We start from the raw sequence: 21,620 nt of genomic DNA on the forward strand, positions 1-21,620 counted from the left end.
TGATGTTTCTCACATTACACATGTTCTCAAATGCATAATATGCTCTCTTTTCCGCTTCCAAACGTCGCATAGCTCATTCATGCCACTTGTGATTGGATGGAACCTCAAGGCCAAGGTACTTAAAGCTCTCAACAACTTCAAGTGTCTCATTGTTGTACACAATGCATGGCTTCTCCTTATGGTTGGTTTTCACAAGCATAACCTTTGTTTTTTATTCATTCACAATTAGCCCACTATGCAAGCAAAAGTTCTCAAGGAGAACCATAAGCTTTTGTGCATCTTCTAAAGTGTGTGCTAGAAGGACTACATCATCTGCATACAACAAAAGCATGATTACTGCATTGCAAATAGTGAGCTCTTCAATGCCTTCTTCTTGCATAAAGTCAAGTATTATTTGTTCCAATTGATCAATGCATAGACCAAAGAGAGTTGGTGACAATGGACATCCTTGTTTAACCCCAATAGTGCTTACAAAAAATTTTGAAATTTATCTTCCCATGCGCAATTGACAAATCACCTTCTCATAGATTCGAGAAACCGCAACCATAAACTCACTTGGCACTTGGAGTTCTTCCATCCTTCTCCACAAAGTGTTACGTGGAATCATATCAAAGGCTTTCTTAAAGTCCACAAAACAACGATACAATCGCTTGCCTTTCAACCGACTTTCCTCCATGAGAACATGAAGAGTGACAAGATGATCAATGGTGCCATGGCATCGACAAAAACCCGCTTGTCCTTTTGCACGCTTGTCATTCTCTTCAGCCCAATCACTCAATTTTATCTCCATTATGCACCCAAACAACTTTGCCATAAGAGACCCAATCATTATAGTCCGGTAGTTGTTTACGTTCTTTACATCCCCTCCTTTATGTAAAGGCTTAACCCAATTAGTACACCGATCATAAGGCATATCATGTTGAAGTGCAAGGTTGAACATATCACACATCCACTCATGGATAAAATCTCCCGTCCATTTGATCATCTCCGGCTTGATACCTTGAAGATCTCCTGCTTTGCGAGTCGCCAACTTTTCAAGCCCACCGCATACATCAATAGTAAAAAAAGAGGGCATACATGGGAGTGAACCATAAAATGGCATTTTTTTAGCATTTGCTTGCTCATATAATTGCCTACAATGTGTGTACATATCCACAAGATTCAAGTTACCAAAATTCTCAACCCGCTTCTCCTTCAAGTTTCTCCAAAATCTTTCACATGCATGTGCCTTTTCTTGGACTTGAAAAAGTTGTTGCTTTACTTCCCATCTTCTTCTCTTCTTTTGAATCAATGCCTTGTATGTATGCAAATGACTTTGATAGTTGTCTTTGTCCATAGTTGCATCAAGCTTTATCAAGGACTTTCCTCGAAGGGTTCACTATGTGTAAAACTACCATATCACGTGCGTTCAAGACATGTTTGTAAAATCCCTTATCTGTAAATTTTGTTAGGAATATAATGTACCCTTTTCTTTTAAAATCTGTAAGTTTTTTTTAAATTTGAAAAAATGATATCCTTCTGTATATATATTTCTGTAAGTTTCAAGAACTTTAAATACCCTTCTGTTGAACTCACGTGATAAATTACATTTTTCTTAGGTGACCTCCCTGGGGGACTTTTGAGCATCTTGACATTCTTTATCGAACCACCTTTTGCGTGATCTATCTTTGTTGATACCATGGAGATGGTTTATGGCAAAGCATTCTTCGGCACAAGAATAAATAACTTTCTTGAAAGCTTCCCATTTAGTTTCCAATGGTGCGTCATATTGAAGCTTTGTCATCCATAACTTTTGCTCAACCATTTCAATGTACATTGGTGCACGTTTAAAATCCATACATAGTGATAATTTCTTTTTCCTATGACTGAGATCATCATGCTTAGTTGCTTCTCCACATGAAAGGTCAATACATAAGGTCCAATGGTCGGATTCCAAGGTCCGTTGACCAAACATAAAACTCTTTATGCGATACATGATAGCTTCGGAGAGTAGCATATAGTCAATCATACTATCCCCATTATGTTTCCTGCATGTAAATCCATTGGTTCCACCCCACAAAGATACACCACTGGCAATGAGCATACTCGTGCTATTACACGTGTAAAAGTAACTCTCCATAGTGATTCGGCTCTTTCTCATCCATTGAAGTACGATCATACAAGTGAACTTCCTCCAACTTCCTTGAAATATATGGCATATCAAATTGTTGAGTATCATGTTGCAATATTTTTGTGCAAGCATTCATATCCCCAAATACAATAACATCACCTTCGCCTTTGAAATAAGCAATGTCCTCTTCTAAATCAAAAAATGGATGATCTCTATCCATGCAAGCATAAAAGAGGGAATCATGATGAGGAATGTAGCAACCGGCTACAAAAATGGGTGCTCTTTTTGGTGTCATAATTTTCAGCCATACATAACGTTTGTACTTGTCATCTTTCACAATTGATACAAAATCTTCCAATCCTTTCTTCACCATACATGCTACCCCTCCTTGCCCTCTTTGTTGCTTGAGATTCTTTGACCACATCAATGAATGTACATTGTAATCCTTCAAGTCATTAATCCTTTGTGTATCATGCTCCCAAGTTTCAACAAGAAGTACAACATCTGCTTTGCTTGTTAGTTCATCAATGCCACCCTCCGCATTCGATGGGTATCCATTACAATTCCAAAAACATATTTTCAATTGTAACTCGGTCTCATAGGTCACACATCCCTATTTGCTCAAGGGACTTGCCTCCTCCTTGGGCACATTTTCTTCGTGAGAGATCTCCTTTGCGGCAAAAAAAAACAAAGGAAAATAGAAAGAGAAAATATTGCGTACGCGGCAATAACTGCAACTAAAATCGCGATAGTGGTTTGAAAGCAATAATCTCGATAATAATTGCGGTAATATACCCGCAGTTATTACCGCCTCAATTTTCGCTCATATTACCGCGCTAATTATCAGTAAATGTCTATTGAAAAATAAAGGTGCTCATTTGGCCCACCCAAAATTGGGTGGCCCAAATGAGCAGCTTTACTTTTGACCTACATAAAACAATAAAGCATCAATTGTTTTTTAAAAGAGTATACAAAAAAAACAAAAAATTGAATTTGAATTTCCTTTACCTTGACAATTTAATGTACAGAAGATTAACTATTTAAAAAAGTTACAAATAAAATGAAAATAGTTGTATATACATTGTAGCACATTGGGACTTTATGAAAGTTTGGACAAATATTTTTCTATATAATCCTCCTCCTCGTTCAGAGGCACGTACATTAATCACCTTGACTCTACATAAACCTAAACCAAATTAAACAAATATCAACAACTCAAAACAATTGATACAAAATTATTTGTTTCAACTTACCGCTTGTAGCGGTCCAACCACTGCCCCGAATTGCTTGCGAGAGATGTGGTTGTTCTTGAACAACCATTGCCAAAGTATGTATGCGGCTCCCAATATTTGACCATTTGTTTGAACCATAGCTTGCATGAGTGAGGAATTAGGAACCAGATTGTTACCACATACATCAGCCCAAGACTTCTTTGTGCATAAATTTGTCATGTCGCATACATCCCGACTCATGGTGTCAAATTTCTCCTCTTTCAATACATGGTCATGCTCTACTTTTCTCATGTGCTCCTTCAAAGCATTCAAGTCCACAAAAGAGCGTTTACATTCCTTGACTTCCACTTCAAGTTACATCAAACGTGTTGTTTGCATCTCATGTGTCCTCTTGAGATTCTCATTCTCAACCACAAGTACCCTTAGTGTGCCATTCTCCATTGCAAATGCTCGTAAGTCTTCACCTTGTTTGTTTACGATCTCTTGCAATGATACCAAGTATGCCATGATCATGGTTTTTTATGTCGTTGGTTGGGTGGTTGTGTTGTTATCTCCACACTTAGGAGATTTTGGATCATTTTTCACAATGGTTGTGGGCCTTGTTGAAGAAGAAGAACCCTTGCAAGTGCCAGAAGACATTGTATGTAGAATAAGAGATGAGAGTCAACTTTCTTCAACTTGTTCACTTCAGAAATTCTGCTACAAAAATGCCTTCCATAGCTCTAAAATTTTTTGTCTTTACATTAGTGCGTAGAGAGAGAGAGAGAGAGAGAGAGAGAGAGAGAGAGAGAGAGAGATGGGTCGACCTAGCTATAATGCACTAGCTACAAGCTCATTGCCCCGAGCTTAGGGCTAGCCAATGAAAGCCTTTGTCATATCAAGTAAGGGGTGTAGCATTTAGACAAGTGCCCTCCTTTCCCCTTTTGAGAGAGAGCTTGATTTATTAAATGATTAAAGCTAAATTCTTATTTGCTCTTTAGGTCAGCTTGCCAACAGTTTTTAAGTTTGCACATGGATTGCTCAATTCTCATTGGACCTCTTGGTAGACTGCCCGATAGGAATTAAAGGGACTTGTATTCTTATTGGTCCTTTTTATGGGATTTTCCATAAAGTTTAAGCTTAATTTAATTATGCTTAATTCTCATTGGTCCTTTCCATAGGCCATCCAATAGAATTCAAGCTTAATTGGGGTAACTTGACTAGGGTCCTGCCATGTGTCCTTTATGCCTCTTGTGGAAGGGTGACTCTTGGGGGGGGGGGGGGGGGTGTTCTCTCTCATGCTCCTACATTCAAGCCCTACATGTTGACTTTTGTGCTCAAGCACCTCAAGCACCTAAAGTAGGCCAAAGTCTTACCTAAAGTTTCTAGGCCTAAGGACATTTTAACACTAACCTTTGGAGGCTTTAAGGAAGCTTAACCTTAGGTCTTTTATAGCCCCATTAAGTGTACATTACTCTTTGGTAGACCTCTCTCCATTTTAGCCCTTTTTTAGATGAGCTTATCTGTCCTCTTGGTCCCCTGTTGAGAATGGGTCTAGCAGTACATATCCGTATCCTAACTCTTGTTCCCATTTATCTTCCCATATTAAATGATCAATTCAATATGAGAAAATCATTTGGGATAGGTAGTTATTAGATTTGATGACATTTGATATTGCTTATTGGTGCCAAATTGGAGGCCCCTCTTTTGCACTTAGTTCCACTTTAGTTTATGAGTGGAGCATATCACTTATTGCATGACCCTCTTAGAGTGAGTTCTCACTATTCTATTTATAAAGCAGCCATAGTGGCTTATTGATAAGAGATCTAAAACACTGTGCAAATGTAAAATGTGCCCCCATTATGAGGAGAAGCCATCGTGCGTGAAAGAAAATCACTCACCGGAAACCAAAATTTTCACGGACAAGAATCAGGGGCGAAAAAGAATATTCTTTTTCACCGGAATATTACGGCCGGACGGTGGCCGGAAAGTGGTCGAAAAACAACCGGTCAGTTGGCCGGTGGCTGGTAGTCAATGGCCGATGGCCGGTGGTCGGAAGTCAATGGCCGGTGGCCGGTGGCCGAATTCAAAAGCGGACTTGTCTTCTCAAGGGCAGCCACACATGGGCGGATTGGAGGGTCCGATTTGGACTTATTCGCACAAGGGCAGCTACACATGGCTGTCTCTCATAAGAGAGGGCAGCCCTTTTGGCCTATAAAAGGAGGCCATTTCTACACACATTTCATAGTGTGAAGTTGATGCAACAAGGTGAGTGTGAGGTGGTGAGAGTGAAGCAAGGCGGGAGCTCCATTAAGGGTATAATCCCTTTGTAAACTACTTCTTGTTTTGAAGTACTAAAGCCATTGAGTGGCTGCTTTCCCGTGGACGTAGCCCACATTGGGTGAACCACGTATATCGTGTGTACTCTCTCTCTCTCTCTCTCTCTCTCTCTCTCTCTCTCTCTCTCTCTCTCTCTCTCTCTCTCTCTCTCTACTCTATAATCTCGTGTATATAAATCTGTCTCTCTCCATTAAGTAATCTACTCAATTATCTATTTAGCTACGTCTTATTTCCTAACATATATACCATGTAAGTGCATATAGTGGTGGTCTCATGATCAACTATTTGGTTAGGGATGAGATGTTGTTAACCACTTAGACACCCGATCACCTTTGACGGACGCCTTATCACTTTATTTGAGTCAGAGATGGGCTTGTCGGTCCTATAGGTGCGTAGGTGATCGACGATGAGAGACGCACCACTTATCTCATTTTTACATTACTTTTGCTATGAACGGCCACTGTGGGCGCTTATGTGTGAATGGGTCATATTCATATTAAAGGTCCATTTTGACCTAAAATCCTCATTCTGGAGGTGCATTTTGGAGGTTTTATTATATCTGTTAAGCTCTACAATGTGCAGGTTCTAGCAAGTTTTGTTAGTATTAGTAGCCTTGTGTTGAGCAGGTTTTTTGAAGTGGACAGTGAGCAGGTGGTTAGTTCTGCCAGTGTGTAGTGTGCTGTGTTATGCAGTGTGTCTACGCAATGCTAATTAGTGTTAATTAGTTCTGTTAGCTGTAGGTAGCTTAGATAGAGCTGCAAGGTGCAGTTGTGCACGCATGTGAGGCGGGCTCTGCGCGCGTGAGCTCAGTGCCCACGTAGCACAACCTCACCTTATTCACAGAAATTTTTTTCGAAAAATGTTTTTTTAATTAAAAAAACAAAAAAATAAGAGAAGTTTTTAATTAAAAAAACGCTCGAAAAACTTGAGACCAAAAAGAAATTTCAAAACCAAAAGGAAAAAAGAAAAATTTGTATTAAAAGGAAGGGATGGGGATCAGGCCCAGGCCTCAGTCCTTACTCTTATGATATAGTATAGACACTACTTTATATTTAAAGACTACCCCCTCAAGGTGAAGGGAGAGCATGTGGGACAAGTCCTTCAAGTCCTTCACCCTTCCCTTCACACTTACACCGTTGAACTTACTAATTTTAACATTCTTCTCAACTAGAAAAATATTGTTTTTAGGATTCTGGGGGCCTTAGGTAACTGAATCGGGGGACTGTAAAGCATGTCACGTCCCTCTAACCAAAAAAGCTCATTTTGAGCTATCACACACCATATTCCATGGCTTGGTTAGAAAAAAGGACCAAAAAAAAAAAAAAAAAAAAAATGAATTTGGGTTGCAAAACACCCAAAAAAAAAACTAGGTGAGCAGCCTTCACGAGCTCTCACCAACACTTCTAGGGTGTTGAGGTCCCATGCACATATGCTTAGGTCGTGTGCTAGAGGATGATCATATAGAGAGTGTCTCCATTTATGCGGGCACCCATTATTCCTCCACATTAGGCTCTAGGTCCTCAGTGGGAACCCAAGGTAGTACCACTCAGGACCCACATATTGCATCTAGTGAATCTTCCTCTGACTACGATGACATGGAAGGTTACTTGATGCTCAATCTCGATAGTTCAAGCCAAGACATACATGCCATGGGCCCACAATCCTAGGTGAGAGTGTTTAGCCACTTGAAAGAGACACTTAGTAGAGCCACTCGCTCCGAACATGGAGCTAGCGATGTAAATGAAGGGGGTGGGAAAGTATGTTACCATATACATGTGGTAGTGATGTGTGTAAACACACTAGGACTGTCGGGGCATTTTTTCCCTCTTTAGGAGGTTTTTTCCTCTGTGCATTGTATATACGCCCATCACTCTAGGGTTATCAATATTTCCATTGCACACTAAGTAATACACTCTCTGTTGTGTGCCTTGAGCTTCCTTCAACTTCTCCAAGTTGTCTACGTTTCCCTGCCCAACAATTGGTATCAGAGTAGGTCACATCCTCCTGGGCTTAGTCGCAAGCGTCGTGAGAACATCCCTACTCGTTTTCTCAGATTTCAATGAGCTTTGGCATTGGAACATTGTGTAGGGCATTGACGTACATCCTGGTACTGTGGATGCAGGCAATGTTGAGGATGCTCCAAGTTTTGCTACCAAGGTTGTTGCTGTCAGAGCTATTTTGCCTACAAGTGAGCTAGCTCGTTGGGATGTAAGAGATGTGTATGCTCATGCATTGATTACATTGTCTATGAAGCGCACTATCACTCTTCACATCTGTTCAGCAAAATCTACAAAACAGTCTTGGGATATTCTAGCATGTCTTTATCCAAGCTGCAATGAGGCTAAAATTGCTTTGCTGCGTAAAGAGCTAGAATCGAAGATTATGCATGAGGAAGATGAAATGGACACTTTCCTTGCTGGTGTCAAGGATATTAATGAGCAGCTAATTTCTATAGAAAAAGTCATTTTTGACAGTTCACTTCTGCAGACTGTTCTTGATGTCTTGCCAAACTCTTACCAAACTTTTGCTAGTACTTGGAGACTTATGACCTAAGGAAATCCTGAAGTTGTCAAGTTTGATGCATTATGCACATTGTTGTTGCAAGAATCACTTTCCAAAAAAAACAGGACTTGACAGCGTGCAGTTAAACACGCTTTTATTCCTGCTCAAAGGAAAGGTGGTAACAGCAATGCAGCCACTTCTTATGGTTCTTCTACAAGTGGAAAATCACATGTTCCTAATGTCTCTGCTAGCAGCAATTCGTCTGGAAATTATGAGGATAAGGGCAAAAAGAAGATGCATTGCCATTATTGTAAAGCTAATGATCACTTGATCAAGCAAGTGTCCAAAATTGAAGGCAAAAGAGGCTAAGAAGAAAGAGGTTGGATCCACTACAGTGGTCAATACAAGTACAGTGATTGTAGAGTCTTCTGTCAAAGGAGATTGTGATGCTGATGTTGATGCATAATGGGCATTTAGCGCAGAGTGCACTTATGATCCTATTGTCCATGATGCATGTATGTTAGTTGTTATAGATTCACATGTGTGGTATTTTGATAGTGGTGCTACAAAGCACATTACCTCACCGTCGTGATTTGTTTACCTCTATTGAGTCTGTCCCTCATGGGATTACGGTGACTTGTGTCAAACAATGCCTCTTATCATGTTCAAGGAGTTGGAAAGATTGTGCTTACTGCTCCAAATGGCAGTTCTTTCACACTTGTTGATGCATTGTATGTACCTGGGATAAAAAAGAACCTTCTCTCCATATCTGCACTTGCTAGACTTGGTCTCGTAGTCAAATTTGTGGATGATAGATGTACAATTCATGATCTCAGTTTTGGTGATGAAATTGTTGCATCTGGCTTTTTGTGTCGTGGGCTGTATAAGCTCACTTTATATGACAAGTGTGGACAAAATTTTACAAATGCAGTTGCAGATTCAAGGGATGTTTCAGATGCAAAACCGTGCCATGCACATTTTGGGCATCTGAATTTTGCCAGTTTGTTGTGTTTGCAAAAATTTGATATGGTTGCTTCTTTGCTGCCTCTTGAAGCACTTCTCAAACATGTTTGTGAAGGTTGTATTTTGGGTAAAATGCAGCGTGCTAAGTTTTTAAAGGATGGGTCAGTTCGTGCTACATGCAGATTGCAACTTGTGCATAGTGATGTTTGTGGGCCTATGCAAACTCCATCCTTGGAAAATTACTTGTAGTTCGTGACTTTCATTGATGACTACTCCAGGCATGCATAGGTATATCCATTGAAAGCTAAGTCCGAAGTGTTTATGTGCTTCAAGAAATTTCTTGCTATGGCTAAAAATGTCTTGAAATGTACTATGGACACCCTCCATTCCGATCGAGGGGGGGAGTATATGTCTCGTGAATTTAATGCATTTCTAGCTAGTCGTGCTATAAAACACCAATGTACAGTGCCGTATACGCCTCAGCAAAATGGTGTTACTAAGAGGAAAAACAAGTCTCTTACGGAAATGCATATCGCACGATGTATGGTCAAGATTCAAGCTTTACCACATTCATTTTGGCTCGAAGCTATCATGTGTGCTACTTATGTACTCAACAATAATATTGTCCATACTACTACGAAAAAGGCACCTTTTGAGATCATAGAGGGAAGACCTAAAAGTCCCCTGCTACTTAAAGTACATGGGAAGATCTCCGTTGTTGATGAGTATAGTCGTGACCTACAAGAATCTTTCCAAAAGATTAAGGAGGCTATATCCATCTCTCAACAAAGGCAAAAGACTCTTGTTGATATGCACAGAAGGGCCTTAATGTTTAAAAAAATGATTGGTTCTTACTCAAGTTTTCCAAGGCTCGATTAAGGCAAAGAAGGAGCAAAAATCCTACAGGCCATCAAAATTATTATGCTAAACTAGCAAAAAGATACTATGGTCCTTTTGAAACCTTGAAGCCAATCAATGACATGGCTTATCAACTCATGAAGTTGCCCAACCATTGGCTCATACACAATGCTTTTCATGTGAGCCTACTTAAGCCCTACAAAGGAGAGCCACCAAGTGAACAAATTATTGAAGACCCCCCAGAAATCAAAGACCAAGAAGAGGTGCTACAACTTGAAGCTATCCTTTGACATAAGGACAAAGTGCTATGGCATGGTAAGATTATCCGATGATATCTTATTAAGTTCCAAAATTATCCTTTTGAAGATGCTAGATGGATGCCAGGAATACAGCTTAAGGATAGTGTGAACCTTGTCAATGCTTACAATGCTACATTAGAGTAAGAAAATGTAAATGTTTCCTTTAAATGATCAATGTTTTTGTCTTATAAGACTAATTCTCTTTTTATTGTGCACAAATTTAAGTAGTATACATGCTTAGAATCATGTTTGTGTTGACGACGTCTCTAAAACACCAAGTTGAAATTGTCACTCTACGTTGGAACTATGATATAGACTAAAGAGCAGACATGTTTGCGGCATCTAAGTCTCCCAAGCACCATATGGATTAGTCATCCATATTGGAATGATGTCATAGGGTTAAAAGGGATCCTCTACCGCTAAGAAACATCGACTAATGACTAAGGCTTTATCTCTTCTACCTCATAGTCGAGGACAACTATGATTTCAAGAGAGAGGTAATGTCATAAAATATAATATCTAACCAACCCAAATGATTTTTTCATATTAAACTGATCACTTAATGTGAGAGAATAAACGGGAACAAGGGTTAGAATATAGACATGTACTTATGGATATATCTCAACACGGAGCCAAAGTTAAAGGGGTCCAAATGAGAGATGGTATGCCAAAGAGCAATGCTAGTTTATGGAGCTTGAAAGACCTTAGGGTTAGCTTCATTAAAGACCTCCAATGTTAGTGTAAAAGTCCTTAGACCTTAGGCAAGCTAGGGCTGTGCTTGAGGTGAGAATCCAGCCCAAGCTTGAGGTGCTTGTCGTGCTTGCTGACTAAGGTGCTTGAGGTGCTTTATGACTAAGCTGCTTAAGATACTCCATGACTAAGGTGCTTGAGGGGCTTAAGGTGTTCCCAAAGTCAATCAAGATCCCTACTAACGGGGCGGGGGGGGGGGGGGGTGAGCCCTAATTGTAGGGGCATGAGGGAGACACACACACACCCTCACTCAAGGCAACCCTAGTCTAAAGAAGCAACAAGGACACATGTCAAGTTCCTCTCCATGTTGCCCTCATATGGTGCCTAAAGCCTATTGGCTAGTCTCTAAAGGGATCCAATAATCTTTTAGCTAATTTAATTAATTGTTTATGCATTTATCAAGTCCTCTCTCTCAAAGGGTAAATGGGGGACACTTGTCCTAAGGCTAGCATGGTTGCTTGATATACATTATGCATGTGATTGGCTAGGCTTGTATGGGTCCAATCAACTTCAAGCATGAGCTACAAAGGGGGGGGGGGGGGGGGGGGGGGGGGGGGGTTGACCAAAGCAAGCCGGGGGTGTGCTTGGGGGATATACTCTCTCTCACACACACTCACATGCTCATTCTCACTTGGCAAAGTGCAAGAGCTCCATCTCCTTCTCCAAGCTTGTTGAGAAGTTGAGAGCCTACACCAACACTCTTGGCTATGGAATGCAAATCCAACCAAGAGCCATGCTTCAATGCTTAAGATTTCCATCTTCTTCATCATCATTATTATGCTATTATGCTATGCTATGCAAGAAGAGTGATGATAAGTGAAGAAATATCTCTTTCTCGTATGTTACTTCTTATTTCTCTTCCCTACCCTCATTCCCCGCTAGCTCTCTCCACCTTTGAAGGTGTTTGAGGCCTTGGAATTGAGGTCGGGGATGGTTAATGCTTTTACAAAGTTTATGTTATGCTCGTGATGCATGAAGCTTTCCATCTTCATTGCATCACTTAGGTCACAAGGAACTGTCATAATAACTTATATCTAATTCTCCTAAATGATTTTCTCATGTTAAACTGATCATTTAATATGGGGAAGTGCCAGGGGAGAAAAAGCTAGAGTATTGGTTAAGCTGGCAGACTAGCCACAGTACGGATCCAAAGGAGGGAAAATAGGGATCCAAAGGGGGGGCCATCTGCAAAAGAGCAATGTGCAACAATGGGGATTTAAAGACCCTCAACGTCTACAGTATTGTAATACCCCAGCTTCTCCATCCCGGCATAACAAGATAAATTTGGTTTACTTTTCAAAAGGCTCTGGCGCAGCTTTCTCCCTTGTGCCCTTTGCAAGTTAAAAAGAGTGCTCACTTTTGCCTAATTTTTTTCCTTATGGCAACTCCTCCCCCCTCTTCGTCTTCAACTCTGGGATCTTACCCCACCCAATGGCATTAGAGGGCACTCCCATGGCTTCCGTTCAGGCAACTTTCATTACGACCTCCCCTATCCCCATTTTGGCGATCCACCATCCAAATCCTCTAGCATCCTCATCCGCCTCCCCGGCCCTTGTAACTCCTTTGAAACCCATCACCCCTCCCGTCGATAATCTTGCCTTTCCTGGTTTTACTTCGGCGCGAAACTCATCAACCTACCTTCTCCAACGGCAACCTTTCCCACATCCTCGAAAAAAAACCCTTTTTAGCTCGGAAGAAACCCTTGGCCTCACTGCCAACTTGCCTCTTGAGGATCTTGATCAACTTTCCCTTCCCGTGACAAAAAACCTCGGCAACGCTAACCCCTCCCTATCCCATCACCTCGGCATCACTAACTCTCCTCAAACCAAACTTGGTGGCATCTTCTCCAACAACATTCAAGGAGGCCTTCTCGCTAGTCCTCCCCTTGCGTTCCCTTCCTCTTTTGGCTCTCTCCCCGCAAGCTCTTCCTCCTTTGTGGTAGTTCCCTCTCCTTTTTCTCCCATTCTACCGACAATTGAAAAACCCTTGGAATTCAATAAAATTGTTTCCCTCTCCTTGGTGGAGTTTAAAGCACTCAACCACAAGCTTAGCAAAGCCAAATCACACCTTTCTCATTTACAAAACCTTCATTCCCTTCAAAAAGCACCACATAGACTTTGTATGAAGCCTCCTCGCCTTACCATAGAAGACTCTCAAGCTCAAGCACTCTTAAGCGCTAAGCTTAACGCTCTCAATATCCAATTCCAATTAGATTGCACTAAAGCTTACATCCAAGCCCAAGAGTTACTTGTCAATAACCTCCAAAAATCCTTTGATGCGTATCGCGATCTTGTGGAAGAGAGGCTCGAGGACCTCACCAAAAAGCTCGCACCTATCTCTTTCCCAAGAGTGCAACCTGCAACTTGGGCAAATCAACTCTTACTTTGGAAGCAAACCTCCCTCAACGATTTTGATGCACATCTTCAAAACGAAATTCTCCAAGCCCATTTGGCGTCCTCCTTAAGCGTAGCGGCACACAATGCTAGGAAGAGAACACAATCCTCCATCTTGGAAGAAGTGGAGTCTTTACCTAAGGAGGAGATGGTGGGGGAATTGGTGCTTTACGAGGTCACCACCCAAATGAGAAAGCTACTTTCACCCCCTGAAAGAAACCCGCTAACAACCCCCACCGGTCAACCCCCTACAAACCCTCTCCTCCAAAGGTTAACTCACATGGAAATAACACTCGACAAACCTTCAAGAAGCCCCTCCCTTTTATTAGAACCCCCCATGAGGACCATGCCCATCAACCCTTTAAAAATTTTAAAACTTTGCCCTCTTTAGGCCACCCTTACTCTACCTCCTCCTCTTACAATCCTCCCATTTTAAACACCCCGAAGAACTCCTTTCCATCTTCATCCTCATCTACCGTCGCTCCCTTACCCTCTCTACTCAAAACTCCCAATTATCCCCTCAACTCTCCCGCACCACAAACCAAGCCTTTACATCCTAAGCATAGTTTGCCAAGAACTTCAAAAAACTTTCAATGGAGGAGAGTGAAGTAGGGAAGGGGCACCCTACCACTTGGGTCCATTTGCTCTTTACACAAGCCCCTCTTTTTCCCCATATTTGAACCCCTCCTCCTTGTTTATTTCCTTTTCTTTCCCACTGCCCCTACTCGGGTAGGAAGCGTTGTAAATTTTGGCTCCCCCTCACTAACCCCCACCTTTTTAAGATCTTGTCTCTTAGCAAAATTACCACGTTTTCCCTTGAGCATAAGGTTACTAACCTGTCTTACCATAACCTCTCCAATTGCTCTCTTCCCCCCCCCCCCCCCCCCCCCCCGAAAAAAGGATTGTAGGCCTTGGTCTCAATTATATTCCCCCCTCTCCCCCTCCCCCCCTCTCCTCCTTTTTTCAAGCATATTCCAATTTAGAAAGGGGTTTACATCTTAAAATGTTTTTTAAAAATAAACCTTCTCTTCCGCCCTCCTCTTTTTCTATCTCTAATCCTCTTTGGAATCCTCCCTCTCCCTCTAGATCTCTTAGCCAAACCTTTGAGCTTACCTTTTCTCTCCTTAAAAATCTTCTCTCCTCTCTTCCTCCTTTTCACCCTAATCCTCTTTTAAAGAATTCCATCTCTTCCTTAAGAAATGATCATAGCATCATTATCAAATCAACGGATAAGAATTTAGGTCCAGTAATCCTCTCTAGGTCTTGGTATTATAAAGAAGCCTTGCGTCATCTCATGGACCCCTTCACCTACTCTAAAATCTCTGCACCCCCCTTACCATTTGTACACTCCCTCCTTTCCTCTATTATCACCAATTACCCTCTTCTTCCCAACAACGAAAGAACCTTTATCCTCTCCTTCTCGCATAAAAACCCTAAACCTTGTCCCTTTTTTCTTTTATCTAAGATCCACAAACCCATCCTCGTTGGCTGTCCCATTTGTTCGTACAAAGGCTACATTTTAGAGAACGCCTCTAAATGGCTCCATGCGCAACTCTACCCCATTCTTTTGTCTAAAACTCAACACTTAAAAGACTCGCACTCTCTGATTTTAGATCTAACTTCTATTTACTTTCCTCCCAACATTATCCTCTTGACCTTTGATGTGGAATCTCTGTATCGCAGTATCCCCATACAGGATGGCCTCTTAGCCCTTAAACATTCCATCAATGGTTTCTTCCCTTCCCCTAAGACCCACTTTATTTTATCCTTAGCCTCTCTTATCCTCAACCACCATTATCTCTCTTTCAATGGAGAGTTTTGGCACCAAATTAAGGGCACCGCTATGGGGTCAAACTTTGCGGTTGTATATGCTTGCCTCTTTCTTTGCTATTTAGAGGAAGGCATGAATCTCCTATCTTCCCCTTCCCTTCTCTATTTCAAGAGGTCCGTAGATGATGCCTTTGGAATATGGGATGGTCCTCTCTCTGGCCTAAATGAGCTCCTCCATAGGTATGGACACCCTCTCCAAGAGCATATCAAAATCTCCATCGCAATCTCCTCGCAAGAAGCTTTTATTCTGGATATTCATTTTTTCAAGAGACCTTATTTTACCACTTGTGGTTTCCTTGACACCCATTGCTAACAAAAAAGCCTTAATTCCTACAATTACATCCGTTGGCAATCCTGGCACCCTACACACCAAAAGATCGCTTTTATTCTCGCAGAACTTAGAAGATACATTATTAGAGAAAGTTCTCTTTTAAGCTTTATCTCCATTCGTAACCTTTTCTTTTCTAGGCTAAGAGCTAAGGGATATCCCTCTCCCCTATTGGAAGCTTGCTTTCTTTACCTTTCCTACAATATGAGACCCTCTCTCCTCCAATCTGTGTCCAAAACCAAATCTGCTCCAACCATCATCAAGATTCCTTTCTCACCTCTAATACGCCATCTCAACTTGTCACGTTCCATTATCAAACCCCTCACAAAGCTTCTTAAATCCCACACGGACCTCGCACACTTACCTAAGCCTTTGATATGTTGGATGAATGCACCCAATCTCGGCACTTTGCTCTCTGGAAACCCCCCCCCCCCCCCCCCCCCCCCCCCCCCCTCTCCCAATACTAGAATCCCACCCTCCTTTTTTGACTAAACCCTGACGCAGCTAAACTCGATAATCTGCGACCGCTTGGATAAGTACAACCCCTCTAAAAATCCACCCATTCCCTAGACAGGGTCAACATCTTTGGATCCTTTTCCTTTTTTGTACAATCTTGACCACTCCTTTGAGCAAACCCTCCACAAACTTTATTACCCTACCAACTCTCTTCCTTTCCCTCCCTTTTTTTTAGAGTACCCACTTAATGTTTTGTCATAACCTATCTTTCAGTAGGTACTACCCCTCTTCAAAATGGTACCAGATGTAGTTTTTTGAGCCACACCTCACTATTTATACCCCCTCCATATCCTCCTATTGTTTACACCACTGAAGAGCTTATTAAGCGAAACGCGTTTGGTGTAAAAGTATCTCATTGTCATTCTCTCCACCCCCCCTTTCCCCCAGAACAAACCCTGATAGCTTTGTTTTTTCTTCCATCTTGTGGCCTAAGAAAAATTTGCTCGCTAGGTATTTTTCGTTTAAAACTTGAAAGTAGACATAAAAGAGTATGTTTCAAAATGTGTGGTATGCCAAAAGACCAAGTATGATAGAGGGAAGAAACCTGGGTTACTCCAACCATTACCAATCCCTAATTCACCATGGGAGAGTATATCCATGGATTTTATCATTGGATTACCAAAGTCTATCCATGGGAATATGGGAATATGGACAATAGTCGACAAGTTTAGCAAACAAGCACACTTTATTCCTGTCAAAAAGACTATTAAGGCACACCAAATGGCAACTCTCTTCATATCCCAAATTTTTAAACACCATGGATTGCCAACATCCATCGTGTCAAATAGAGATCCTAGAATGACCAGTAATTTTTTGAAAGATCTCTTTGAAAATTTAGGTACAAGATTGAATTTCTCTTTGGCCTATCACCCACAAATGGAGGGCCAAAGTGAGATAGCCAATCTTACGATTCTCGATCTACTAAACACTTATGTTACAAAAGTAGATCAACTCTCACAATGGTATAAATACTTACCTCTTGTAGAGTATGCGTACAATAATATTGTCCATACTACTACGAAAAAGGCACCTTTTGAGATCATAGAGGGAAGACCTAAAAGTCCCTTGCTACTTAAAGTACATGGGAAGATCTTCGTTGGTGATGAGTATAGTCGTGACCTACAAGAATCTTTCCAAAAGATTAAGGAGGCTATATCCATTTCTCAACAAAGGCAAAAGACTATTGTTGATAAGCACAGAAGGGACTTAATGTTTAAAAAAATGATTGGTTCTTACTCAAGTTTTCCAAGGCTCGATTAAGGCAAAGAACGACCAAAAATCCTACAGGCCATCAAAATTATTATGCTAAACTAGCAATAAGATACTATGGTCCTTTTGAAATCCTGAAGCCAATCAATGACATGGCTTATCAACTCATGAAGTTGCCCAACCATTGGCTCATACACAATGCTTTTTTATGTGAGCCTACTTAAGCCCTACAAAGGAGAGCCACCAAGTGAACAAATTATTGAAGACCCCCCAGAAATCAAAGACCAAGAAGAGGTGCTACAACTTGAAGCTATCCTTTGACATAAGGACAAAGTGCTATGGCATGGTAAGATTATCCGACGATATCTTATTAAGTTCCAAAATTATCCTTTTGAAGATGCTAGATGGATGCCAGGAATACAGCTTAAGGATAGTGTGAACCTTGTCAATGCTTACAATGCTACATTAGAGTAAGCAACGTAAATGTTTCCTTTAAATGATCAATGTTTTTGACTTATAAGACTAGTTCTCTTTTTATTGTGCACAAATTTAAGTAGTATACATGCTTAGAATCATGTTTGTGTTGACGACGTCTCTAAAACACCAAGTTGAAATTGTCACTCTACTTTGGAACTATGATATGGACTAAAGAGCAGACATGTTTGCGGCATCTTAGTCTCCCAAGCACCAGAAGGATTAGTCATCCATATTGGAATGATGTCATAGGGTTAAAAGGGATCCTCTACCACTAAGAAACATCGACTAATGACTAAGGCTTTATCTCTTCTACCTCATAGTCGAGGACAACTATGATTTCAAGAGAGAGGTAATGTCATAAAATATAATAGCTAACCAACCCAAATGATTTTTTCATATTAAACTGATCACTTAATGTGGGAGAATAAACGGGAACAAGGGTTAGAATATAGACATGTGCTTATGGATCTATCTCAACACGGAGCCAAAGTTAAAGGGGTCCAAAAGAGAGATGGTATGCCAAAGAGCAATGCTAGTTTATGGAGCTTGAAAGACCTTAGGGTTAGCTTCATTAAAGACCTCCAATGTTAGTGTAAAAGTCCTTAGACCTTAGGCAAGCTAGGGCTGTGCTTGAGGTGGGAACCCAGCCCAAGCTTGAGGTGCTTGTCGTGCTTGCGGACTAAGGTGCTTGAGGTGCTTTATGACTAAGCTGCTTAAGATACTCCATGACTAAGGTGCTTGAGGGGCTTAAGGTGTTCCCAAAGTCAATCAAGATCCCTACTAACGGGGGGGGGGGGGGGGGGGGTGAGCCCTAATTGTAGGGGCATGAGGGAGACACACACACCCTCACACAAGGCAAGCCTAGTCTAAAGAAGCAACAAGGACACATGTCAAGTTCCTCTCCATGTTGCCCTCATATGGTGCCTAAAGCCTATTGGCTGGTCTTTAAAGGGATCCAATAATCTTTTAGCTAATTTAATTAATTGTTTATGCATTTATCAAGTCCTCTCTCTCAAAGGGGAAATGGGGGACATTTGTCCTAAGTCTAGCATGGCTGCTTGATATACATTATGCATGTGATTGGCTAGGCTTGTATGGGTCCAATCAACTTCAAGAATGAGCTACAAGGGGGGGTTGACCAAAGCAAGCTGGGGGTGTGCTTGGGGGATATACTCTCTCACACACACACTCACATGCTCATTCTCACTTGACCAAAGCAAGCCGGGGGTGTGCTTGGGGGATATACTCTCTCTCACACACACTCACATGCTCATTCTCACTTGGCAAAGTGCAAGAGCTCCATCTCCTTCTCCAAGCTTGTTGAGAAGTTGAGAGCCTACACCAACACTCTTGGCTATGGAATGCAAATCCAACCAAGAGCCATGCTTCAATGCTTAATATTGCCATCTTCTTCATCATCATTATTATGCTATTATGCTATGCTATGCAAGAAGAGTGATGATAAGTGAAGAAATATCTCTTTCTCGTATGTTACTTCTTATTTCTCTTCCCTACCCTCATTCCCCGCTAGCTCTCTCCACCTTTGAAGGTGTTTGAGGCCTTGGGACTGAGGTCGGGGATGGTTAATGCTTTTACAAAGTTTATGTTATGCTCGTGATGCATGAAGCTTTCCATCTTCATTGCATCACTTAGGTCACAAGGAACTGTCATAATAACTTATATCTAATTCTCCTAAATGATTTTCTCATGTTAAACTGATCATTTAATATGGGGAAGTGCCACGAGAAAAAGCTAGAGTATTGGTTAAGATCGGAAACCAGCCACAGTACGGATCCAAAGGAGGGAAAATAGGGATCCAAAGGGGGGGGGGCATCTGCAAAAGAGCAATGTGCAACAATGGGGATTCAAAGACCCTAAGGTTCAGCCCATAAAGACTTCCAAAATGCTAAGGTTCTAAAATTCAAAGGTTATGTCCAAAGATCAAACACTAGGAAAATTGGATGCTTTGTGTGTGTAAAAAAAGTCTTCATAATTCCTACATAGGAGGGGGCGAGCCCGGGAAGTAGGGTATGAGAGAGAAACACACACACACACACACACACACACACACACACACACACACACACTCTCACAAGCCTCCTTTACACAAAGGGAATGAGGGACACGTGTCAGCTCCCTAGCCCAGATACCCACAAGGTGTACTCAAATCCTATTGGATGGCCATGGAGGTGGACCAATGAGAATTAGGCTAGAGTAAATCTAGTTTAATTAATTTAAAAACACTTAATAAAATAACCAATAAGAATTAAGCTCTCTAGAAGACTATTGGACAGTCTCCCAAGGGGTCCAATGAGCATTTAGCAGCCCAATGGCTTGTCTAATTCCTATTGGCCAGGAGACAAAGGGGTCCAATGAGAGTTTAGTTGCATTAATTAATTATCTAAAGCTCTCAAAAAAGGGAAAAGGGGGACACATGTCAGAAGGCTATCACTTATGCTCCTTAAATCCTATTGGCAAAGCCTGGAGAGTTCCAATGGGGTGGTAGCATGAGCAAATAGCATGAGGGGTCGACCAAGAGAGAGAGGGGGCTGATTTTCTCAAGTCATTATTCCACACACACTAACAAAAGCTCATGTGTGAAGCAAGAAGACTCTCTCTCTCCTTCTCAAGCTTTAATGGAAAGCTTATCACCTACTCCAAGCTTGTGAGAAGTGAGGCCTACACCAACAACTCTTGGCTTTGTGATGCAAATCCAACCAAGAGCCAAGATTCAATGCATGCTCATCTCCTCTACCATGCTAATTACTAAGCTATGCTATGCTAATATGAGTGATTATGTGAGGAGATGTACATCTTTCTCATAAGACTACTCCTTCTTCCTCTCAATCTACTCTCATACCCCACTAGCTTTCACCATCTTCGAAGGTGTGTGAGGTCTTGGGTCTGAGACCCTGAGGGAATTGATGTTGTGTTTTATAAGTGTTTTGCTTAGTGCTTGAAGCTTCCATCTTCATTTCATAGCTAGTATTGAAGGAACACAAAGAATTGTATTGTAAAATGTCTCTCTTGATGGGAGAAACCTATAATACAAAGCCTTTTGGAGGGGGGACCGGCTCCATGTAAATCCGGTCCTCAACTGCTATCAATAGCTAATTTTTTCTCTCTTTTGAAGTATCTTTCATGCTATCTAACTAGGTGTTATGATTTTTGGTGCTCTCTCCACCCAAGCACTCTTGTTATGCTCATTAGGAATCTATTCTAATGAAATGCTCACTGTGTTCATGCTAATTTCCGCTACACACAAGTTACTAGTCCATTAAATGTTACATTGGTATCAGAGCACAGGGTTTCTCTTTTCTTGCTCAAGATGGGAGGTCCTCAAGCTAGCTATAAATGGTTGGTATTATTAATTGCAATTGAGTAAGTAGAATAGGGATTTTTCAGCCTTGCAGTGTGCCTGCCTTCGTGCAGATAACGGGGCATCACCGTCAAGAGCTATGGTCTTAATAGTGGAGTCCTATGGGGTTTGCCTACGGCTTAACCACTATTGAGCTATTAGAAGCTTGACAAGAGCCGGTGCTGTTTTGATGTTGAACGACCTTCTCTTCTATTCCTTGCAATTAATGGTATTCGAGCCATGGGTACAATAGCTTGAGTGCTTTTTCTAAAGGGGTAAAGAGGAGTAGCAACTAGGGCTTGAAGTGCCAAAGTACACCTAAAAAAGTTTACACCTAAAAGTTGTTAGAATGGCTGACAATAGTAAAGAGAGTGAAATTAATGTTGATAACTTTGATTTTGTTAATGAGCAAGCTACTAATGATGCCCCTATGCTTGTTAACTACCTTGTTTCTAGGCTTCAACAAGCCATGGGCA

This window comes from Adiantum capillus-veneris, chromosome 12 (genome assembly GCF_014529385.1).
Source record: "Adiantum capillus-veneris isolate H3 chromosome 12, ASM1452938v2, whole genome shotgun sequence".
Classification (NCBI taxonomy): domain Eukaryota; kingdom Viridiplantae; phylum Streptophyta; class Polypodiopsida; order Polypodiales; family Pteridaceae; genus Adiantum; species Adiantum capillus-veneris.